At 43.3% G+C, this 16,392-nt stretch overlaps 1 non-coding gene across 1 annotated transcript; it reads left to right on the top strand.

The window, feature by feature from the left end:
* The first annotated feature begins 15,498 nt into the window (after nucleotides 1–15,498).
* On the top strand, nucleotides 15,499–15,606 carry LOC129006963 (U6 spliceosomal RNA). Its single transcript, XR_008492149.1, has one exon. It is a non-coding gene; the product is annotated as a U6 spliceosomal RNA (small nuclear RNA).
* The last annotated feature ends 786 nt before the right edge of the window (nucleotides 15,607–16,392 follow it).

The following is a 16,392-nucleotide window of genomic DNA, read 5'->3' as shown; positions in this document are numbered from 1 at the left end:
TTCCCTACATGGCTGTCCAGAGGAAAAGTCAGTCATGTAGTACTGTCGGGTATGGTGGTATGTACCTGTAGGCACAGCTAGTTGGGAGGCTGAGGGGCGAGGATCACTTGAGCCCAGAAGTTTGAGGCTACAGTGCACTACGATCCTGCCTGTGAATATCCACTGCACTCCAGCCTGGGCAACATGGTGAGACCCTGTCTCTTTTAAAAAGAGAGACAGAGAGAAAGAGAGAGAGTAGGGTAGCTGCACTCTTACAAAAAAATGTGTGTAGGGCAGTCCTTCATTGGGAGGATTCTATTGTATATTGTGTGACATCTAGCATCCCTGACCTCCCTTTCCACTCTGTCACTAAATGCCAGTAGCACCCCCAATTATTGTGACCATCAAAAATGTCCGCAAACATGGCTGGATGCAGTGGCTCATGCCTGTAATCCCAGCACTTTGGGAAGTCGAGGCAGATGGATCACCTGAGGTCAGAAGTTCAAGACCAGACTGGCCAATGTGGTGAAACCCCGTCTCTACTAAAAATACAAAAATTAGCCAGGTGTGATGGCAGGCACCTGTAATCGCAGCTACTTGGGAGGCTGAGGCAGGAGAATCACTTCAGCCCAGGAGTCAGAGGTTGCAGTGAGCCGAGATCACACCATTGCACCCCAACCTAAGCAACAAATGTGAAACTCCATCTCAAAAAAAAAAAAAAGTCCCCAAACATTTCCTAAATGCCTGCTAGGGAGTGGTACCACCCTCATAGAGAACCACTCTAATAAGTGATTAGGGAAGGGCTTGCTAAGGAGCTATCCTTTGAGCCAAGAACTGAATGACCAAAAGGAATGAGCCATGGGGAAAGAGCATTCCAGGCAAAAGAAACACCTGGTTCAGAGTCACTATAGTGACACCTCAAGCCTGGAGGGTTCTAGGAGCAGGAAGACTGCTGGGACTGGAATGTGTTTAGTAAGGAGTGTGATGGAGGATTGCTTTGGAAAGGTGAGCCAAGGTCAAACCACAGAGGGCCTCACAGGCCAAAGTAAAGAGTTGAACTTTCTTATTAGTGTGATGAGAAAGGAGGGTTGTTGAGGGGGGTTGTTAAGCAAGGAAAGGTCATTATTTAACTTTGGTTCACTGCTGTGACTGTGGAGAATGACTGCACTGTGAGAGGAGAGGCAGGGAGACCAGCTGGGAGGCTGTTTGCAGGTGTTCAGGAAAAGTGATGGTGGATTGGCCTAGGGTTATTAGCAGCAAGGATGGAGAGAAATGGATGGCTAAAAGAATAGCTGTGGGAGAAGAGCCAATGGGACTTGGTAATGAATTGGAATTAAAGGGATTAAAAGAGCAATTAGTCAAGGATGACCACTGGTGGTTTTGACATGAGCAACTGAGTGGTTTTGGCACCATTTCCTACGCTGGTAAATCTGAGGAAGGAATAGTTGTTCATTAATTTTCTTTAGTGGGTGTCAAGAGTTCTATTTTGGACACATTCAATTTGAGATGTCTATTAGAGATCCAATACTCAAATAGGCAAATAGGCTGCCTGGAGTTCAAAGGTAAAGAAAGGCTGGGTTAAAAGCCTGATATTTAAAGCCAGCCTGCATATACAGTTGACCCCTGAACGACACAGGTTTGAACTGCATGAGTCCACTTACAATGGATTTTATTCCAACTCTGCCACCCTGAGACAGCAAGACCAACCCCTCCTCTTCCGAGACAATGAGGATGAAGATCTTTATGATGATCCCCTTAATAAATAGTAAATATATTTTCTCTGCCTTATGATTATCTTAATAACATTTTGTTTTCTCTAGCTTATTCTATTGTAAGAATACAGTTATATAACACACGTAGCATACAAAATATGTGTTTATCAACGTTATGTTATAGGTAAGGCTTCTGGTTAACAATGGGCTATTAGTAGTTAAGTTTTGGAACAGCCAAAAGTTATATGTGGTTGGGTGCAGTGGGTTGGGCCTGTAATCCCAGCTACTGTGAAGGCTGAGGTGGGAGGATTCCTTGAGCCCAGGCGTTAGAGGCTGCAGTGAGCTATGATTTCACCACTGCACTCCATCCTGAGAGACAGAGCAAGACCCCATCTGTAAAGAAAAAAAGTTATTTGCAGATCTGCAACTGAGTGAAGTTGGCACCCCAAGTCCCTACCCCCTACTCCCGACCTCCTGTTGTTCAAGAGTCAACTGTAGCTGGTATTTAAAGTCACAGGCTGAGGAAACAGCATTTGGCCGGGTGCAGTGGCTCACGCCTGTAATCCCAACACTGTGGGAGGCCAAGGCAGGAGGATTGCTTGAGTTCAGGAGTTCAAGACCAGCCTGGCCAACATAGCAAGACCCCCATCTCTCTTAAAAAATAATAATAAATAAATTAAAGTCACAGAGAGTGACAAGGGAGAAAGTGTGTCTGGAGCAGAGGAGGGTCCCCAGCAAAGAGCCCAGGGGCACAACACCTGGTAGAGATTGAATAGGGGAGGAGGTAAGGAGGCAGTTGGAAAACCAGGGTAGTGGCCATCATGGAAACCAATGGGGACAGATCCACATTGTGTGGGGCCTCATGGTTTTACTATTTGGGAGGAATCTGCTTTGTTTTCTTTTATTTTTATTTTTAATTTTTCTTTTTCTTTTTTTTCCTAAACCTCAGCATCCACCAGAGGAATTTATTTCTAATATTTTTTGAGTCAAGATCTCACTATTTTGCCCAGGCTAGTCTTGAACTCCTGGCCTCAAGCGATCCTCCTGCCTTGACCTCCCATAGTGCTGGGATTATAGGCATGAGCCACCAAGCTTGGCCAGAGTCTGCTTCAATTTAAAAGATGCAAAGTTATTAAAATAAAATTAGGTTCAGAGTAAACACTTACTTAGAATGAGAAAAAACATCACCGCATAATAAGCTTTTTTTACGTTTTGGCTTCATATGGGTATATCTTTGCAAGGTAATTGTTTATGGTGTGAACAGAATGATAATTTAATCTTTCCTCTAGCATTGTTGATTGTTTGGTTTCGAAATAATTATGAGGCCAGGCGCGGTGGCTCATGCCTGTAATCCCAGCATTTTGGGAGGCCAAGAAGAGCGGATCGCGAGATCAGGAGATCTAGACCATCCTGGCTAACACGGTGAAACCCCGTCTCTACTAAAAATACAAAAAATTAGCTGGGTGTGGTGGCATGCGCCTGTAGTCCCAGCTACTCGGGAGGCTGAGGCGGGAGAATCACTTGAACCCAGGAGGTGGAGGTTGCAGTGAGCCGAGATCGCGCCACTGCATTCCACCCTGGGCGACAGAGCGAGACTCCGTCTCAAAAAAAAAAAAAAAAAGAAAAGAATTATGAATAATTTACAAGTTTCTTTCAGCTTCACAAGTCATCATTTGTAGTGTCATGTATATTTTTAGGAATGATGTCAAGTTTGGAAAACATTTATCAAGTTTATTTTACAATCTGTAAGTTATTTGGGATTTTAAGTTATCTTTTGTAGTAACTGTCTTAAATGCTTTTTGAATTTACAACACTCACTAACCAATTGTCATTGATGTCCTTGTATCGTGTCATATTAGATGTTATGTTAGCTTCATCAAAGTCAATTTTTCATGTAAATTAGCAAGAAATTTAAATCTTTTTCCAATGTATTTATTTGCCTCTATTAGTGAGATTTTCAAAAAAATCTGTGAGTTTATTCATTACATCTATTGAAAATATTTTTCTTCTTCTTAACATGCTACTGCTTTTGGTTTAATCTGCAAATTTTTTATGATTTGCTTCTCAATATCAGAAAAAATTTTCTATCACTTTCGTTTCCAATTTATCTTTTATTCTGAATTTTTTATATATTATTAATATTTAACATGTTAATTTTAAATGATATAAGAAAATATCCTTTATATAAGTCCAAATCAGATGTCTGTAACTTCTCACTTATTTTATTAAAATATTGCAAAACATTTTCCAAATGGCAATTAAAAGTGCACATTCTAGTTTCATAAACATTTTATTTTATTTTATTTTATTTTATTTTATTTATTTATTTATTTATTTGTTGAGACAGAGTCTCACCCTGTTGCTCAGGTTGGAGTACAGTGGCAAGTTCTCTGCTCACTGCCACCTCCACCTCCTGGGCTCAAGTCCCATCTCAGCCTCCCGAGTAGCTGGGACTACAGGCTTGTGTTACCATGCATGGCTAATTTTTGTATTTTTTGTAGAGACAGGGTTTCACCATGTTGCTCAGGCTGGTCTCAAATGCTTGGCCTCAAGCAATCTGCCTGCCTTAGCCCTCCAAAGCACTAGGATTACAGGCATGAGCCACTGCGCCCAGCCCATTAACATTTTAAATAAACTCTGCATCAGGTTGTGTTAGCCTTTCTCTTGTGAGTCTTTGAAAAATGTTTTTTGGTTTCTTTGTTTTGTTTTGTTTTGTTTTTTGCTTTTTGGTTTTTTTTGAGATGGAGTCTCATTTTGTTGCCCAGGATGGAGTACGGTGGTGCGATCTCAGCTTACTGCAACCTCCACCTCCCGAGTTCAAGCTATTCTCCTGCCTCAGCCTCCCAAGTAGCTGGGACTATAGGCACCCACCACCACGCCCGGCTAATTTTGGTATTTTTAGTAGGGGCGGGGTTTCACTATATTGGCCAGGCTGGTCTGGAACTCCTGACCTTGTGATCTGCCCGCTGCCCAAAGTGCTGGGATTACAGGCGTGAGCCACTGTGCCTGGCCTGAAAAATGTTTTAGAATCTTTAAAACGTTGTGTTCATCTTGCAAAGCTTAGAACATCTATGGCAATCTCCTTACACTTAGACTTACTACAGAAAAATCCAAGTTGGCATGTTTATTTAAGATATTCCACATATGTTGAGTGTCAGGATGGTATTGCAAAATAAAATGAAATAAAATATTCCATATATAAAGAACTCAAGAGGGAAAATATAACTTGCAAAATGTGGAAGTCACCAACAACTTTAGTTATTCTCAGGGCAGCTTTTTCTCCATCAAAATGCTTTTAATTCCTCATAATTATTATTATTATTATTTTTTTTTTTTTGAGACAGAGTCTTGCTCTGTCACCCAGGCTGAAGTGAAATGGTGCAATCTTGGCTCACTGCAACCTCTGCCTCCTGGGTTCTAGCAATTCACCTGCCTCAGCCTCCCGAGTAGCTGGGATTACAGGTGCCCGCCACCACGCCTGGCTAATTTTTGTATTTTTAGTAGAGACAAGGTTTCACCATGTTGGCCAGTCTGATCTCCAACTCCTGACCTCAAATGATCCACCCGCCTCAGCCTCCCAAAGTGCTGGGATTACAGGTGTGAGCCACCGAGCCGACTCCAGCTCCTTATCTTCACCTTTCCTAAAAGTTGCATAATAGTACAACAGATCGTGAATACTGTTCAACGGAAGCTTGCAATTGTTGAATAAAGTCGCAAATAAATAGATTTTAATTAACCAAAGTTAAAAATGGCTCATGAGTGCTTCTATTAATAATGTAGAATATAGGGCGGGTGTGGTGGCTCACGCCTGTTATCCCAGCATTTTGGAAGGCCAAGGCAGGCAGATCACTTGAGGTCAGGAGTTCAACACCAGCCTGGCTAACATGGTGAAACCCTGTCTCTACTAAAAATACAAAAATTAGTTGGGCATGGTGGAGGGCACCTGTAATTCCAGCTACTCAGGAGGCTGAGGCAGGAGAATTGCTTGAACCCGAGAGGTGGAGGTTGCAGTGAGCTGAGACTGTACCACTGCACTCCAGCCTGAGTGACTGAGTGAGACCCTGTCTCAAAGAAAGTAACAGTAACTATTTCATTTTGTACATATTGTTAACCTTTCATAAGTTTTTAGATGTTACATTTTTTCTTTTATATTGACTTTTTTTCCAAGTCACAATGCAAAAATAGAATAGAATCCAGAAATTAGTTCAATGATCCCTATGAAAGTACCTTCGTCTGAAGAACACTATTTTTTTACTATGACCTCTGAAGCAACTTTTATTTAAACATTTAATAACTATGGCTACACTTTGTAGCATTATGTTTTATTTTTCAAGAAATTAGTCTAGTGCATTTTTATTTGATTTACATGTATTCTAAGTAAACATGGCCTCCTAATTGCTCAGTGGAATGTACTTGACTTTTGAAACTTCTTTATATATATATATGTATATATATATATATATATGTATATATATATATATATATATATATTTTTTTTTTTTTTTTGAGACGGAGTCTCGCTCTATCCCCCAGGCTGGAGTGCAGTGGCGCGATCTCGGCTCACTGCAAGCTCCTGGGTTTACGCCATTCTCCTGCCTCAGCCTCCCGAGTAGCTGGGACTACAGGCACCCGCCACCACGCCTAGCTAATTTTTTGTTTTTTGGTAGAAAAGGAGTTTCACCATGTTAGCCAGGATGGTCTCGATCTCCTGACCTCGTGATCCACCTGCCTCGGCCTCCCAAAGTGCTGGGATTACAGGCATGAGCCACTATGCCTGGCCAAAACTTCTTAATATATTTATCCAGCCCCAAAATCCATCTGTTGTAATGTCTGCCCTGTTGAAAACAGTTTACTAACAAAATGATAAATGCAACCTTCAGTCTTAGAATAGGCTAAGCAGGTTCTCATACCAGTTTGACCATTTTTAAACATTCTAAATAGATATGTCTTTGAGAAACATGTTTTTTCATGAGCTGTTCTGTCTGCTCCTCTGTAAATATTAATAGATCAAAAATTTGAAAAAGCAAACTTTTCTATTATTCAGTGCTGAATAAAATTATTGTTCATCATAATGGACCACAATGAAAGATCATGGCACTTATCAAAATCAATGAATTCTCAGATGAGAACCCATAAAAAAAATCAATGAATTCACCAAACTGAAGCGCCTGCTGACCTTCTTGTATGTTCTGTTGACTTTTTGTTTTTTCTTTATTATTACTTTCATCTTCCTTATTCCATTTTCTATTTCCTGTTTGAGTATCTTGATTATCATAGTCATTCTTATTTTCTCTGTTGGCTATCAAGAATATTTTTCTAATCCCAGTCAGGTATGGCGGCACCCCTCTGTAGTCCTAGCTACTCAAGAGGCTAGGCAGGAGGATCCCTTAAGCCCAGGAGTTTGAGGCTGCAGTGAGCTATGATTTCACCACTGCACCCGACCCTGGGTGATGGAGTGAGACCCTGTCAAAAAAAATTTTTTTTTTCTAATCTTGATTGCAACTAACAGAGCTTTTAGTTTCTGTTGTAATAGTATTATAACAACTTTAAAGTATTTTAAAGCTTCTGTCTTCTTTCTTGATTTCCACAAGGATGCCTTCTCCTCATCATAGTTGAATAGTGAAATGATCATCAGTACAAAAAAAAACTAAAACTAAGACATATACAAGAGTAATCCAAATGTGTTTCAAATTGCTACTACATTGCATAGAACAATATAATTGTGCAGTCAAATTCCTTATATATTGCATACATCGGCTTACTGATGAAGAAGTGCAGGAGTTCTGTGTCTGGATTCTTCAGACCACTTCACTTTCTGATGCCAGTTTTTGTGCTATTTCATCTAGAACCAGGAGATTTTGAAGACCAAGATGTGACAAATATACTAAAATGCAATCCAGCCAGGCATGGCAGCTCATAACTGCAATCCCAACACTGGGAGGCCAAGGCCGGAGGATTGCTTGAGTCCAGGAGTTCAAAACCAACCTAGGCAACATAGTGAGAATTCATCTTTATTCATGTTAGATATGAGTTCTAAGTTTCTTTTCAAAGAATCAATATGTCAGTAGGTCCAATTCTTTGCCTTCTACTTTTAAACTTAACTTCCTCATAAAGCAACTTTTTCGATTACCTGCTCCCCCCAACTCATTTCAATCACCTGCTCCACCCTGACTCATTCCGATTACCTTATCCACCCTGACTCATTCCGATTGCCTGCTACCTGCTCCGCCCTGACTCATTCTCCACCCTGCATAACCATTTTTCCTGCCAAACCACTCACCCCGTCACTTTCTTTAAATTAGCCAGTCGGAATTAGTTTAGCCTGTGTGATTTAACACTAGCCAATAGGGGAACGACACAGCAGCAGGGGCCACGTGTGTCAGAGATAAGGAACCCCTTCCCCTCCCTTGTCCAAGTGTGCGCTCACCATTTCTCCATCTGTAAGGGCGCACCCTTCTATAGAAGTAACTTGCCTTGCTGAAAATTAAAAAGAAAATTTTTTTCGAGAGCTATTTCTTTTGTGCACCAAAACTTTATTTACAACATTAAGGAAAATAGTAATAATAAATAAAAAATAAATTTTGAAACATGCAACCCCATATGTTGGAATGTATAAAACCCGTGACTTCAGGCTGGGTGTGGTAGCTCATGCTTGTAATCCCAGCATTATGGGAGGCCAAGGCAGGCGGATCACTTGAGCCCAGGAGTTTGAGACCAGCCTGGCCAACATAACAAAACCCCATCTCTACAAAAAATTAACCAGGAGTGGTGACCCTCACCTGTAATCCCAGCTACTCAGGAGGCTGAGACAGGAGAATCACCTGAACCCAAAAAGGCAGACATTTCAGTGAGTTGAGATTGTGCCTCTGCACTCCAGCCTTGGTGACAGAGTGAAACTCCATCTCAAACAAACAAACAAACAAATAAATAAATAAAACCCATGACTTCATACATGTGTATACTCATTGTAGTGATCTTCAGGTTTCTGCCCCAGAAACAGGAATTCTGACAAATTTTATTTTGCCTCATGTCCATTTTTTAAAAACAGTACTTTTTTAGATATATATGCTGCATGATCAAGTATATTCCTAGCTGGGCGTGGTGGCTCATGCCTGTAATTCCAGCACTTTGGGAGGCTGAGGCGGGTGGATCACCTGACGTCAGGAGTTCGAGACCAGCCTGGCCAACATGGTGAAATTTTGTCTCTACAAAAAATACAAAAATTAGCTGGGCGTGGTGGTGCATCCCTGTAGTCCCAGCTACTTGGGAGGCTGAGGCAGAAGAATCACTTGAACTTGGGAGGCAGAGTTTGCAGTGGGCCGAGATCGCACCACTGCACTCTAGCGTGGCGACAGAATGAGACTCCGTCTCAAAAAAAAAGAAAATAGTGATTCCATTAGATGATACAGAAGCCATATGAGAATAGATTAAGGAAATAATGGGAGATTAGGAAGATAAGACAATGACAACATGCAAAAACTTCTGTTTGGCTATGGTCTTTCTGTACTGATATAGAAAGATTTCCAAGATACGTTGTTTAGTGAAAGGTAGAGAATAGTGTGTACACTATACTTCTCTTGTGGTATGGATTGATATGTGTATCTCTCAAAGTCCACAGAAGATGCCTCCAGCGAGGGAAATTGGCCTTTGGAATTTTTGAAGCATGCAAATGTATTACCTATTCAAAACATAATTTTTAGCCAGGCATAGTGGCTTGAAACTGCCCAATGGGTTCACCTTGCCTGCTGCCCAGACAGCCAATTTACCAGGGGAACTGCAATAGAGAAAGAGTAATTGATGCAGAGCCGGCTGTGCGGGAGAGCGGAGTTTCATTATTATTCAAATCAGTCTTCCCCAGCATTGGGGATCAGAGTTTTTAAGTACAACTTGGTGAGCTGGGGGAAGCCAGTGAGCTGAGACTGCTGATTGGTTGGGTCAGAGATGAAGTCATAGGGAGTCGAAGCTGTCTTCTTGTGCTGAGTCAGTTCCTGGTGCGGGGGTCACAAGATCAGATGAGCCAGTTTATCAATCTGGGTGGTACCAGCTGATCCATCAAGTGCAGGGTCTGCAAAATATCTCAAGCACTGTTTTAGGCTTTACAATAGTGATGTTATCCCCAGGAGCAATTTGGGAGGGTCAGAATCTTGTAGCCTCCAGCTGCATGACTCCTAAATCATAATTTTTAATCTTTTGGCTAATTTGTTAGTCCTCCAAAGGCCGTCTAGTCCCCAAGCAAGAAAAGGGTTTGTTTTCGGAAAGGGCCTTTGTTTTAAACTATAAACCATTGGCCAAGCGTGGTGGCTCACACCTGTAATTCCAGCACTTTGGGAGGCCGAGGTGGGTGGATCACCTGAGGTCGGGATTTCAAGACCAGCCTGGCCAGCATGGTGAAACTCCTATCTCTACTAAAAATACAAAATTGCCAGGTGTGGTGATGCATGCCTGTAATCCCAGTTACGTGGGAGGCTGAGGCAGGAGAATCCCTTGAACCTGCGAGGCGGAGGTTGCAGTGTGCTGAGATTGCGCCATTGCATTTCAGCCTGGGCAACAAGAATGAAACTCCATCTCAAAAAATAATAATAATAATAAACTATAAACTAAGTTCCTCCCAAAGTTAGTTCACCCTACACCCAGGAATAAACAAAGACAGCTTGGAAGTTAGAAGCAAAATGGAGTTGGGGGCCGGGCGAGGTGACTCATCCCTGTAATCCTAGAACTTTGGGAGGACGAGGTGGGAGGATCACTTGAGGTCTGGAGTTCAAGACCAGCCTGGCCAATATGGTGAAACCCCATCTCTACTAAAAATATAACAATTAGCCAGGTGTGGTGTCGGGCCCCTATAATTCCAGCTACTCTGGAAGCCAAGGCAGGAGAATCACTTGAACCCGGGAGGCGGAGGTTGCAATGAGCTGAGATCGCACCACTGCATTCCAGCCTGGGCAACACAGCGAGATCAAGCTGCAACTACATTTACTGGGTGGGAGAGGGAGCTGGTGACAGGAAAAAGCAATCAGAAAAAAGAGAAAGACCTCATCCCTACAAAAAACTTAAAAACCAGCTGGGCATGGTGGTCATGCCACTGCACTGCAGCCTGGGCAACAGAGTGAGACCCTGTCTCAAAAACAAAAAAAGTGATCTCACACTTAGTGTTTTGTTTTTTGTTTTTTGAGACAGAGTTTCACTCTTGTTGCCCAGGCTGGAGTAAATGGCACGATCTCAGCTCACTGCAACCTCCAGCTCCCGGGTTCAAGCGATTCTCCTGCCTCGGGCTCCAGAGTAGCTGGGATTACAGGCACCCACCACCACGGCTGGGTAATTTTTGTATTTTTAGTAGAGACGGGGTTTCACCATGTTGGCCAGGCCTGTCTTGAACTCCTGATCTCAGTGATCGGCCCACCTCAGCCTCCCAAAGTGCTGGGATTAGGATTACAGGTGTGAGCCACCGAGCCTGGCTATACTTACTGTTGATATGTACTGAGAACTATGGTAGGACATTCACATGTGCTACTTCACTAATTTATTTATTATTCAAAAATATTAATTGAGTGCCTATAATGTATGTGGCATAAGAAATACATTTGGTCTTTGTCTCAGGTTCCTATGACAGAGTTCCTAAAACCCTTGGAATTTCCTGAGTAATAGTGAAACTGCCTTTGCAAAACTATGACTGAGACAGTGAAAGAGATCTAATGTAATCGACTCAAACTTGCTTCTACCCTCCAAGCTGTCCTTGTTCATTCCTGGGCATAGGCTGAACTAACTTTGGGAGAAACTCAGTTTATTGTTTATAGTTTAAAACAAAGACAATAACAGCACTTTCCCAAAGCAGACCTCCTTCTTGCCTGGGAACTAGATTGCCTTTGCAGGACTAATATTAGCCACAAGATTAGAAATTATGGTTCAGGAGTCATGCAGCTGAAGGCTACAAGATTCTGACACTCCCTAAACTGCTCCTAAGATCAGTGCTTGAGATATTTTGCAGACCCCGCACTTGATGGATCAGCTGGCACCACCCAGATGGACAAACTGGCTCCTCTGATCTTGTGGCCCCCACCCAGGAACAGACTCAGTGCAAGAAGACAGCTTCGACTCCCTATGATTTCATCCCTGACCAATCAGCACTCCTGGCTCACTGGCTTCCCCGCACCCACCAACTTGTCCTTAAAAACTCTGATCCCCGAATGCTCAGAGAGACTGCTTTGAGTAATAATAAAACTCTGGTCTTCCGCACAGCCAGCTCTGCGTGAATTGCTCTTTGTCTATTGCAATTCCCCTGTCTTGATGAATCGGCTCTGTTTAGGCAGCTGGCAAGGTGAACAAACCCCTTGTTACACTAGGAGGGTGTCTCTGCATCCCTCCCCATATCATACCCTATGCATCTTTTCATCTTGCTGTTCATCTGTATCCTTTATCTATTTTTTCTTTTTTTTTTTTTTTTTTTTTTTTTGAGACAGAGTCTCACGCTGTTGCCCAGGCTGGAGTGCAGTGGTGTTATCTTGGCTCATTGCAACCTCTGCCTCCAGGGTTCAAGCGATTCTCCTGCCTCAGACTCCTGAGTAGCTGGGATTACAGGTTTGTGCCATCACCCCCAGCTAATTTTTGTATTTTTAGTAGAGACGGGGTTTTACCATGTTGGCTGGGCTGATCTCAAACTCCTGGCTTCAAGAGATCCGCCTGCCTCGACCTCCCAAAGTCTGGGATTACAAGCATGAGCCACTGCACTCAGACCTATATCCTTTATAGTATAGATCATTAAACCAAATCCTGGGGAAGGAGGGTTGTGGGAACCCAATTTGTAATCAGTCAGCCCTGGTGCCTGAAGCAGGGCAGCCTTTTGGGACTGAATCCTTAACCTGTGGGATCTGACCCAATCTCCAGGTAGGCAGCATCAGAATGGAATTGAATAATAGGACACCCAGTTGGCATCTGCTGGAGAATTGCTTGGTGTGTGGTGTGGTGAAAAACCCACACATCTCTTCACAGAAGTGTTTTGTGTTGGGTGTGAGTGGAGAGAAAAACAGTTTGTTTTTTTCTTTACAATGTGCTAGCTACTATGCAGGTGCTGGGTTATGGTGGTGAAGAAGCTAGACAAATCTCTGCTCTTGGACGGCTTCCAGTCTAAAAGGAGGACATAAAGGACAAAACAGATAACTACAATATCATGTGGTAAAGGTTCTAAGGCACACTATGAAAAGACAGAGGAAAGATTATGTATTAGGGGCTGGGCTCAGTGGCTCACACCTGTAATCCCAGCACACTGGAAGGCTGAGGCAGGCCTTAGGTCAGAAGTTTGAGACCAGTTTGGCCAACATGGCGAAACCCCATCTCTACTAAAAATACAAAAATTAGCTGGGCGTGATGGCACTCACCTGTAATCCCAGCTACTCGGGAGGCTAATGCAGGAGAATCGCTTGAACCCGGGAGGCGGAGTTTGCAGTGAGCCGAGATCACACCACTACACTCCAGCCTGGGTGACGAGAGTGAAACTCTGCCTCAAGAGATTGTGTTAGTGTGCAAAGGCAACCATAACAAAATAACACAGACTGGGTGGCTTAAGGCACAAAATTTTGTTTTCTCACAGTTCTAAAGGCTGAAAGTTGGAGACCAGGTGCTGGCAAGGCTGGTTTCTCCTGAGGTCTTTCTTTTTGCCTTGCAGACAGCTGCTTTCTTGCTGTCTCCTCACATGGCCTTCTCTGTGAAACCACCTTTGCAAAATTATGACAGTAAGAGAAATCTGACAACGTTGACTCCATCTTGCTTCTGACCTCCAAGCCATCCTTGGTCATTCCTGGGCACAAGCCAAGCTCTCTTTGGGAGCATTTTATAACTTTGAAGCAAGAATGACAATAGTCCCTAAAATTAATCCAATCCCTGTTCAGGGGCTGAAACTGCCTTTGTAAGACTAACGAAAGGCCACAAGATTAGGATTAAGGTAATGACATGAATTTTGCTAAAATGTAGGCGTAGTTCCTATAATCCCTTACTGCTCAGGGGTACCACCATGTGGTACAAGGTCACAAGACTTATGACTTCCCCAGTTGCTCCTATAGATAACATCACTATTGTAGAACCTAAGACTGGTTTTCTTTTTTTTTTTTACTTTTATTTTTTTGAGACTGAGTCTTGCTCTGTCGCCCAGGCTAGAGTGCAGTGGCATGATCTCGGCTCACTGCAAGCTCTGCCTCCTGGGTTCACGCCATTCTCCTGCCTCAGCCTCCCGAGTAGCTTGGACTACAGGCACCTGCCACAGTGCCCGGCTAATTTTTTGTGTCTTTAGTAGAGACAGCGTTTCACCGTGTTAGCCAGGATGGTCTCGATCTCCTGACCTCGTGATCCGCCTGCCTCGGCCTCCCAAAGTGCTGGGATTACAGGCATGAGCCACCGCACTCAGCCTATAGAACCTAAGATTGGTTTTCTGAGATGTTTTCCAGACTGACCCCACCTGGACTCATGACTGATGACTCATCTGGTCCTGTGGCCCCACTGACAGACTCAGCATATAAAGACCATTTTCCACACCCCTGTGATTTCATCCCCAACCAATCAGCAGCACCCTTTCCCTAGGTTCCCCTACCCCCCACCAAATTGTCCATAAAAATCCTAACCTCTGAGCCTTTGGGGAGACTGATTTGAGTAATACTGTTACGTCCTGCGTGGCCAGCCTCATGTTGATTAAACTCTTTCTCTACTGCAATAGCATGTTCTCTAGTTTTGTCTTTGCTATGGGCAAGAAGAACTCATAAGGTGATTACATCTGTGCAGATATACCCCTGGTATCTCTACCTCTTTTTGTTGTTGTTGTTGTTGTTGAGACAGGGTCTTACTCTGTCTCCCAGGCTGGAGTGCAGTGGTGTGATCTCACACCACTCTACAACCTCTGCCTCCCAGGTTCAAGCAATTCTCCTGCCTCCACCTCCCAAGTAGCTAGGATTACAGGCACCCGCCACTGAATCTGGCTAATTTTTGTATTTTTAGTAGAGACGGGGTTTCACCATGTTGGTCAGGCTGGTCTTGAACTCCTGACCTCAGGTGATCCACTGAAGTGGGAGTGCTGGGATTACAGGATTGAGCCACCTTGCCTAGCCTCTCTACCTCTTCTTACAATTATACCACTTCTATCAGATTAGGGCCCACCCTTATGACCTTACTTAAACTTAATTATCTCCTTAGAAGCCCTGTCTCCAAATATAGTCATATTAGTTGTTAAGACTTCAACCTATGAATTTGGGGAGAACATAATTCAATCCATCAACAGGTTAGATTTCCAGAAATAAATCTCATCCAAGGTAAGGTTTGAATTTGCATGGAATTAGCCAGGTAAAGAGTGGTGAATGGTGGGTGTGGTGGCTCATGCCTGTAATCCCAGCACTTTGGGAGGCTGAGATGATAGGATCGCTTGAGACCAGGAGTTCAAGACCAGCCTGGTCAACATAGTGAGACCCCCCTTTCTAAATACAAATTAAAATTAAAGAACCAGGCGCAGTGGCTCACGCTTGTAATCCCAGCATTTTAGGAGGCTGAGGAGGGCAGATCACGAGGTCAGGAGTTTGAGACCAGCCTGGCCAACACAGTGAAACCCCGTCTCCACTAAAAATACAAAAATTAGCTGGGCGTGGTGGGGGGTGCTTGTAATCCCAGCTACTCAGGAAGCTGAGGCAGGAGAATCGCTTGAACCCAGGAGGTGGAGGTTGCAGTGAGCTGGGATCGCGCCACTGCACTCCAGCCTGGGTGACAGAGCTAGGCTTCATTTCCAAAAAAAAAAAAAAAATTAAAATTAAAATTAAAATTTAAAAAGGGTGGGGAAAAGTTGCTCACTTCAGCAGCATATATACTAAAAAACGGAATGATACAGAGCAAATTAGCATGGCCCCTGAGCAAGGATGACATGCAAATTTGTGAAGCAATTAAATTTAAAGATAAAAATAAAGAGTGCAGAAAAGAGTGCTTCAGACTGCAGGTAAATGCTGGTCAAAGGCCAGAGAACAAAAAAGTATGGCACATCAGAAAACCAAAAGTATTTTTTTTTTTTTTTTTTTTTTTTCTGAGATGGAGTCTCGCTCTGTCACCCAGGCTGGAGTGCAATGGCACAATCTTGGCTCACTGCAACCTCCACCTCCCGAATTCAAGTGATTCTCCCACCTCAGCCTCCCCAGTAGCTGGGATTACAGGCGCCCACCACCACACCCGGCTAATTTTTGTATTTTTAGTGGAGACGGGGTTTCACCATGTTGGCCAGGCTGGTCTCGAACTCCTGACCTCAGGTGATCTGCCCGCCTTGGCATCCCAGACTGCTGGGATTACAGGCATGAGCCACTGCACCAGGCTGAAAACCAAAAGGATTTTCTAGATAATACCAGAGAGGTCAACAGAGAACCTTGGAAGGCCTTGGAAGTCATGATAGAATTGGGGCTTTGTCTCAGGGCAATGGGAAGCCAGTGGAACTCTGTAAGCAAGAGACTGATAGAACCATATCTACATTGATCACTTTGGCTTTAGTGTGGAGAGTGAAGTGAAAAATAGTAACATTGGAAATAGAATGACAAGTTAGGAGGTTTTTATAATAAAATAGGTAGGATGGGAATAGAGAGAAGTATACAGAATTGAGAAATCTTCAGAACCTATAGTTGGCAGGACTTGCTAATGGACTGGAAAATAAGGAATAAACTGAGGATGATGCTTAGGTTTCTGAGTTGAGCCAGTG

Source organism: Pongo pygmaeus, chromosome 8 (assembly GCF_028885625.2).
Source record: "Pongo pygmaeus isolate AG05252 chromosome 8, NHGRI_mPonPyg2-v2.0_pri, whole genome shotgun sequence".
NCBI lineage: Eukaryota > Metazoa > Chordata > Mammalia > Primates > Hominidae > Pongo > Pongo pygmaeus.
The sequence above is the reverse complement of the archived record's forward strand: the minus strand, read 5'-3'. Positions and strand labels throughout refer to the sequence as shown.